Source organism: Vicia villosa, linkage group LG3 (genome assembly GCF_029867415.1).
Source record: "Vicia villosa cultivar HV-30 ecotype Madison, WI linkage group LG3, Vvil1.0, whole genome shotgun sequence".
Taxonomy (NCBI): Eukaryota; Viridiplantae; Streptophyta; class Magnoliopsida; order Fabales; family Fabaceae; genus Vicia; species Vicia villosa.
Window position 1 is genome coordinate 167,382,544 of NC_081182.1, and position 9,379 is coordinate 167,391,922.

The window sequence follows — 9,379 nt, forward strand, 5'->3', positions numbered from 1 at the left end:
GGTAATTTCTTAAATAGAATGTGTATCAGAACATATGAGGGATAAGAATGTGTTGGAGCATATTTTGCAACGAGAATATCAGAATATTCTTCCTTCTTGCTTCTGATCTTGAAGCTTCACAGCACTAAGCTTGCTTCAAATTCCAAGAACATGCTTCTTTCCGAAATAGCATATTCTTCACGTGTTTGCTTCTCAAGCCAATCACATGTTCTTCATGTATTTGCTTCTTATGCCAATAACATCTTCTTATGCCAATCCTGCAAAGATATTCTCAAAGACATAGAACTTGCAAATAGCATTAGAAATGTTGAGACTTAATCCCAGCAACTAATAATATAAATAAAATCAATTATCATGTTTCTCCCCCTTTTTGTCATAACATCAAAAAGCATTAAAAGATTCAGATAAAAAAAACAATATGGAGAGAAGAGAATAATATTTCATTGATTCAAACAAAATATCAGAAGATACAAGCAGATGCAAGAAAAACAGATGCAAGAACAAAGAAAAAAACTAAGACCAAAAGACTACGACTAGCCTAGCTTAGAAACTAGTTTGGCCAGAAGGTTTTGAATCTCAGTGGTGCTTTCAGACTGCTTCTCCATAAAGGTTCTGAATTCCTTATGGGTTTCCTCATGCTTATCCAAGCGAGAAGCAATATCATCTTGATTCTGTTGAAGAGCCTTGACAACATTCACCAGAACAGAAGGTTCGGTAGAAGAAGCTTCACAGCTATCGTCCAAAGGAATAGCATTCCCAACAGTAGTATCTAACATGAGAACATCTTCTTGATTTTCCTGAACAGGAATTTCCTCAGCAAGATGATTCTCAGCATCTTGATCCTCAACATCAGCTTCTGACACAGAAGCATCTTCAGCATATTCTGGAGTAGGGATCTCAGAATCTTCATTCTTCAGAGCCTTAAGAATCTCATCCAGATTCTTTGGAGGAATGGGAGCAGTAACTTCTGAAGGATATACAACATCTGGATACATAATATCTGGTGCTTTCTTTGAGGGATTCTCCCTTAGCCAGTTAAATATCGACTGAAAATCTCCTGTCAAGACAGAATATGGAGGCTTCCACACTACCATAGTTAGGCATGGTTCATTTTCCAATTCATCAACAAATTTCTTCTCCTCAAGAGATCTCCAATTTGTGATTGGATGGTGATACTTACCATCATCAAGCTCCAAGAAACAACCAGGAGAACCAGATACTTCAGCCAAGCATCGCTTCTGGATGTTCATAGCATCAAACTGAAAATCCTTTCTAAAGCAATTCCATAAGCCCCGAATAGAAACATGATCCAACTTGGAGTCATGAGCAGCTCTCAAGGTTTCCATCCTTTTTCTGAACTTAAGATTGAACAAAGCAAAATCGATATCAATGGAGGGTTCAGGAGGGTTAAAGGTGAAACGATAGTCAGGGTACAGAAGGCAATAAGGATTGGATTTTCTTGAAGGTAAAGAATGGGTTAAAGAAGGTGGAGATTCTGTGGTGAAGGTAGATGAAGATGAATTATCAGAAGGTGTTGGGGGAATGGCATTTAGTGGTTGAGGGTTCAGAATTTGTGTAGAAGGAGGTGGTTGGAAACTGTTTGGAATGGTGAAAGAGTTATGGGGTTCAGAAGGAGGAGGCTTTTTCTGAGAGGAAGAAGCAGCATTATATGCATGAAAAGATTCCCTGATGCGCTTCTCACGGTATTCTTTAGATTGTACTTTGAGAGGATCATAGGGAAGCTTCTGCTTCTTAGCTGGCTTGGATTCTGCTTCTGAAGCTTTTCTCTTCAGTTTCTGTTCCTTCTTATTCTTATCTTTTCTTCTCAACTCTTCAAGAGAAGGAAGTTTTCTTCCTCGAATCCACGCAGGATCAACAGAAGATTGAGCTCTAACACAGGACTTCAAGTAGCGCTAGACAGACTTGTCTAACTCTTCTTTAAACAAGTGAGAGAAACTCGCAACAGGAGTCCTTCTGGTTAGAATATTTGGAAATATTCTTGGAGCAGAAGTTACCTTTTCAATCAGCTGCATCCTTTGCAAGTCAAAACCATTCAGAATATGTCCTTGAATGACAGTCAAGAACTTGGGTGTACCAACAGCTTTCAGAAGATCCAACAAATCACATTCTATCAGAATGTCTGATATCATTCTAGAGAGAGGAATGGAATTCTTCTTGAAGTTTGGATTCTTCTTGCGTTCTTCATCCCTTGACTCTTCAATATTTGTCTTCAAATGTTGAAAGAGTACGCTTGAGATATCAACTTGTATACCTTTTCCAATGCAGAAAAGAACATACTTCTGATCCTGATTTACATAAGTAGCACCAAGAGAAGGCTTTCTATGGTAGAGAGTTCCCAAAATAATCTCAGCCCAAATTCTGTAAGAAGACTTCAAAGAAGTAGTGAGATGAGATGCAGAACTGAAGGAAAAAAATTCTCTATCAAATTCTTGCCAATCCACTCTACCAGGTAGAGCACCTGAGATACCTTCTGTATCATCTAGACCATACAGCTTCCTGATCATCTTCTCAGTTACCACAACTTCATGCCCTAACATGAAGGAGATGATAGCAGTTGGAGTAACTGTTGCATGCACCCATAAATCCTTAACCAAAAGAGGATACACTGGTCCAACCAGTCATTCAAAGTAGTTCGACCAACCTTGTTCCATCATTTAAGCCTTTGTTTTGAAATCATGTTCCCTCAGATTTTCAAAATCTACCATTATTTCGCAGAGAACTTCCAGTTCAATTGAAGGAATAGAACAAGTCTTCAATGGAGCGTAACCAAATTTGTGTTGAACAAGATGAGCAGACGACATTTTTCTTTGAGTACTTGAAGATGAAAGCATGAAGTTTTCTGAGATTCGGTTTAGAACTAGGATCTATGCAAACAAAGAAAGAGAGAGAGATGAATGGAGAGAGAGAGAGAGAGAGGATGTAAAGAGATGAAATGTTATGAGGAGGTGTTTATATAGAGACGGATTTGAAATGAAATGCAATACGTGTTTGAATGAATATGATTATAGAAAACATGGAACAAATGCATTTAATGAAAAATGACGTTAGGAGAGATAACGTAATATTTGAAATGATTTGCACAGTTACCTAGGGCGGCGTCTCATCAACTGCACGCATGCTTGTCTAATTAGAGTGAACACGTGTTCATCTTCTGGAAAACTGGTGACAGCTGTTTTGCTTTAAAAGATATTCTGAATCAACTTAGATAATGAAACGTTAGTAATAACAGAATCAGAACATCTAATTGATCAATATCAGAACTTCTTATAAGAAGATAAAACAAAAACATTTCAGAACTTATCCATACGTCGGAACTTCTAATCTTCTCATTCTGGGCATAAATCCATACTGATATTCTTCAGAATGAACTTAAACCTATCTTCAGCAAGGGGTTTTGTAAAGATATCAGCCCATTGATGGTCTGTATCCACAAAGTTTAAAGAAAGAACACCCTTCTGAACATAGTCCCTAATGAAATGATGTTTAATCTCAATATGTTTAGATTTGGAATGTAAGATTGGATTCTTAGATAAACATATAGCAGAAGTATTATCACAGAAGATAGGATTGATACTCTCATATATCTGATAATCTTATAACTAACTCTTCATCCAGAGCATCCGTGTGCTACAACCAGCAGCAACAACGTGTTCTGCTTCTGTTGTTGAGAGGGCAGTGGTAGCTTGCTTCTTGCTATACCAGGAGATCAGGTGACTTCCAAGAAATTGACAACTTCCAGAAGTACTTTTCCTTTCAACTCTATCTCCAGCGTAATCAGCATCACAATAACCTTGTTAGACGCTGGCCTTAGGATCTAGAGGGGGGGTGAATAGATCTTACACAGTTTTGCGGAATTAATTGAACTTTAAGCGGAAGTGATTCTGAATCGACTCGCGTCTATTCCGAACCACTATTGAAACGATTGTATATGTGTTAAAACCACTAACCAGCTTGAGATAAACGATAAGAGAATACACTATAGAATCAATACGTCGCTCTATTGAAGATCAATTAACTTCTTATATGATGAACGACGTTTGCAATGCAGCAATAGTGAAATAAGCAAAAACACAAACACTTGGTGATAATGATCAAATTGATGGTGATTCAATGTGTGATGGATTGTGATGTTTATATAAGTTCTTAGTTCACAATCTTAACACTCGAAACGTTGATCAATTTGCTATTATAACCAAATATAAACAGAACGTAAATTTAAAAGGTAAAAGCGACAAGAACACGATATTTGTTTAGGAAGTTCGTCGATCGTCCTCGCTACGACTACGTCTGCCCCCAATTCCAAACTGAAATTGGGAAATCTTTCATTAATGTTGAAAGCAGTTTATACAAAGAAGATAACAAAGCGATAAATCATAAACCAATTATGTCGATCCTTTGAATCTTCTTCCCCCTTAATCTTGAGTCATATCAAGGTGATCCAAGAGCTTCACTTGATCCCTTTTCTGCAGTGTCTTGAATTGCCTTGAACCCTTGTTCTTCAATCTTCACACTCAGATGGATCCTCAATGAAACCTCTTGATAAAAACCCCCAAGAAACACCTATCTTGGAGGACAAAACCCGCAGATTTTATTCACCAAAAACCCCACAAATCTTCACCCACTAGGAATCTTCAATTCCGTTCCATGGACGTTATCGAACTCGATCACTAACCCTCAACGCAAGAATGATTATGTGTAATTGTGTTGGAGATGACGAAGAACGAAGATGAGAAGCCTTTGTGTATCTTTCAGTCGTTGGTGGTGTATTCAATAATGAAAATTTGATAATGTATATAAGTGCCTATCAGTTGGAGCCAAGAATAACAGACATTTTGGCATTTTTGATCAGTTAGGTCACCTCTTGTAGAGCTTAGGTCGACCTAGCAGAGGTGCATTAACTTGAAATGATTTTGCTCCCAGTTAGGTCGACCTGTTTGGGAAGTAGGTCGACCAAAATTCTCTTCAAATGAGTTTTTGGAATATTTCTTCAGTTTAGGTCGACCTAGTTGATGTGTGGGTCGACCTAGCAGAAGTATGTGAAATTTTCTCCATTTTAGGTCGACCTAGGTTGACAGTAGGTCGACCTAGCTGCTGCTTTTCTGCATTTTTCTTGTTTTGCTTGTGTTGGGTCAACCTATATGCATAGTAGGTCGACCTGCTCTGTCACAAATGACCAATGCTTGCTTTTCCTTGAGTTCTTCTGCTTGTCCCTTGTTGCTTGTATGCTTATTGAGTTTGCCATGAATCAAAAACATCTTTGTGATTGTGATCTTGTATTCACATACTCCCCCTTTTTGATGTTGGCAAACCGATAGTAGAAGCTTTGGCAGTAAGTAATGAAGGCTCAACAAAGCTCCCCCGTACACTCTGCTGATCTCCCCCGTACACTCAGCATCTATCTCCCCCTTTGACAACATCAAAAAAGAAACAACGAAACAGAAGAGAAAAGTAACGAGAGAAACATAAAGAATACCGGCATTCATAGTAATAGATAACATGTAGATAGTGAAACCATAAGAACCAAAAAAGTTTAAAACGAACACTACAACATACATAATCGTTAACAGAAGCAAGTAGAGGTGACATAATATCCAAAGAAAACTTTTAATGTTACAACCAAGCACACATAATATTCAGACAAATTTAAAAGAAAACTAAACTAAGTACTTAGAAACTTTAGTAAATATTCATGACAATGATGGAATGAGATGTAATGATATGATGGAATGAAAATATATGCATCCTAACGCCTGCCCCTTCTTCCTCTTCCTCTTTGAAATGTTTGAGGACGGTCTTCTTCAACTTGTTCCAACAGATCAAGCACGGAGTGGTTTAAAGTATTGAAGCTTTGACTTATGTTGGCATGACGATGCAATGCCGTTTCCTCAAACTGATTCTGTCTTAGAGTCGAGTTGGAGGCAAAAGTCTCAAAATCGCTTTTGTGGTCTTGAACTAAGTTGTACAACGATTGATATTGTCGTTGTTGTTCTTCATAGAGATCTTGTTGGAGCTGTTGCATTTGTTGGAATTGGAGCTGTTGCGTGTTGAAGTGTTGTTGTTGTAGGAGTTGCATATTCTCTAACATGGAAATGATGTTGGTTTGATCTGGCGGAGGCGGAGCCGTGTATCCCCAAGGGATATCCTCTTGTTGTGAAGGAACATATCTCCAATTTGCATCTGTATCTTGTGCAACATCTTCCATGTGGTGATCATCATCATTTGCATTGTCTTGATCAAGTCCTTCTTCTTCATTTGCTGCATTGTTTCCAAACTCCGTGGGATCATCATAATTGTAGATAACCTTCCCTGTTCCCTTTTGAATGAGATAGTAGGTTTTCCTAACTGGATTCCAATGGTATCCCATAAGAGTCAAGGTGGTTTGTGAGAATTCTTGAGATTGATGTATGCGAGTGTAGTGTAAGTGATCAAGTCGCATGCCGAAGTGATTGACAATTGTTTGAATGATTGATCCATAACACAGGGCTGTAGTTTTCTGTTGGACCTCATGAAACTTAGCAGCTAGGAAGTGAGGCCAATGTATACGCGTTCTATTTTGCAGCAGATACATGAGCACAACTTCATTCCTTTCAATTCTTGAATACCCTCCTGCCCTTGGTCGAATGATTCTTGAGATGACCCAATTTAGGAGCCTAGGATCTCGCTTCAGATGACCGGCTGTTATTGTTTCATTAGGTCTGTCAAATACGGAAGGGTCTTTGAGGATAGACTTCATGTAGGCCTCATGGTCATAGTTTCCCGGTACATCCCCGTCTTCCATACAGAATTCATCACCTACAATTTTCAGACCAAAGATACTAATCCAAGCCCGTTTGTCAACAACATGCGACGTAGAGCCCATTTTGAAACAGAAATTACAACCATCCCCTTTTGTAAATCCTGCATAGAAATCCCTGACGGTATTTTCACAGTACGGAGTATCACATTGCACTAAGGGATGAATATTTTTATGTTCAATCAAAGCAGCGACATCGGGGATATGCATGTTTTCGACAAGATTTGGATCATAGGTATATTGCTTAACAATTTTTCTTTTCATCTGCCATTTCTCAAAATTTCCCTACAATCAGGATGAACAAGAGTACTTACCGATTGAGATGATGAACCAGAAGCAATTTGCTTTCCCTTTCTTGATTTTGGAGGCATGGTTGTTGATGATTTGTGTGAGAGGGATGATTTTTGACACTCTTTGAACTTTGAGGAATTAGGGTTGGCCGTACACAATGATGTGAGAATGAGTGGGAAAGAGAAGAGGAATGATTATGAATGAATGGGGATGGGTCGGGTCGACCAACAGACCCAAATTTGGAAATATTTGAACCAGTAGGTCGACCTAATTTAGGGCTGGGTCGACCTAACAGAGAAGCCTTTAAAAAAATTGCAGATTAGGTCGACCTAAAAAGAGGGTAGGTCGACGTAACTGGGCATTTTGGCTAAAATGTTGAAAAAGGCTTGTGTAGGTCGACTCAGATGCAGGGTAGGTCGACCTAAGTTGCTTCAAATGTTTGAAATGTCTTAGGGATGTTACTATATGATGCATTCATGCTCAGTTACTTGCTTGTATGCCCAAAACATGATATGTTATGAATAGAGATGATAAACACATATATGTAATTGAGATATATAGATACACATGTATGAAGTCACTGTAAGCATGTTAATTGATAGCATATTATAGTATCAATAAAATTTTTGGAAGTGAACAATAAACATGTTACCGCTTTCTCAATATGTAGGTGTTTTGTCATCATTGTGTGGAATCCTCTTGTCAGTGTGCCATACTCCTAGATTTGATGATGAATTGTCTTGATAGAATGTTTCACAACTTGATTGCTTGATTTTGCGAAAAACTCATCTAGTATCGATTACTTGATGTTCTCCCGGATGCGGGACAGGGTCCCAAACATTATTCTGCTTAGAATAGGTCTAAATTTCCTTGCAAAGCAACTTGCCAATTGCACATCAAGTAATGCGTCCTTTGTGTTTTTCGGGTTAACTTGTATTTGTGATGTATCTTATACATTTGTGGTGGCCAGGTCACCTACATTTCCTTTGCCAAGAATAGTTCTTCATAGATGACATATTGTTGAATGCAGTATAGGGCAAACAACAAAAAAGATTTGGAAATATTGATTCAGGAATTATCGTCCACAGAGATGGAGAGATGCCATTCAACAGTTTCTACGGTTTCGAGCTTGAGTTTGAATGAGCAAAAAGTAAACAAAGATATAGACAGAAAAAGAATGAACACATTCTTAGAAGAGAAATAACTTATCAGGAATGTAAATATATTCACTCTTCACAAACATACACTTACCAACCCGTTATACTCAACCTACGATACTCATCCATGTCATCACGTATCTCTCACATAAGCGTCCATCTCTGGAGCACAAACGAGATCATCTCACAACTAAGGTTATCTCTAACGCGAAGTCACGAGAACATCCGTGTTCTCGCGTAAGCGATCTCTCGCGCGCCGCTCAAACACGAAAGCATTAAGAACAGATACAAACAGTGAATGCTAGCTCTAAATCTATCTCTAGAGTTCAGAACCAACAGATTATCATCCTAGATAAGGATTCAAGAAGTTTATCTCTAAAGCACCCCAAATCCCCAGCATAGAGCAAAAATCCAGAACAACATCAACACAGATTCGTAAAGCAAGTTAAATATAACATTATAATCGATAAATATACATAAGATTCAAGTAAATATACAAACAAACCCAACCAAAGAGAAATACACAAAGAAGAAGAGAAATGAACCGAAAATCTCCTGGTTTGTCAGCTCCGTTCGACGCTCAATCCACCCCTGATCATCCTTGTGCAACCTCCGAAGTTGTTTTCTAAGCCAATTCTACTCTAAGAATGAAGTTGATGGTGTTGGGACTCAAAAATACCCAAACCATGACCTAAAAATGTGATTTTGGCTCCTTTTAACGAGCTGCTGTCTTAGCAGGTCCGCTTAGCGGACCCCCTCCGCTCAGCGGACTCAAAATTGCTTCCAGATGCTGATTTGCTCCGCTGGAGCTCCGCTCAGCGGACCCCCTCCGCTTAGCGGAGTCTGCTAAAAATCAGATTTTGTTTTCGCCATAACTCGAGAACCGTAACTCCGAATTGCGCCCGGTTCGAAGCGTTGGAAAGCTTATTCAATGCTATATCCAATAATGAATGAATGGAACCCAAAATGATGATTTTGGTCATCCTTATTTTGAGTCTTTGGAAGTCCGCTTGACGGTGGCTAAGCGGGCTTTCACCAAAATTGCGAAATCGAAGCCGTGTCTTTGACACTTTATTCCTCAAGGCTCCAATAAGCATGAATACCTATAAAAACAAAG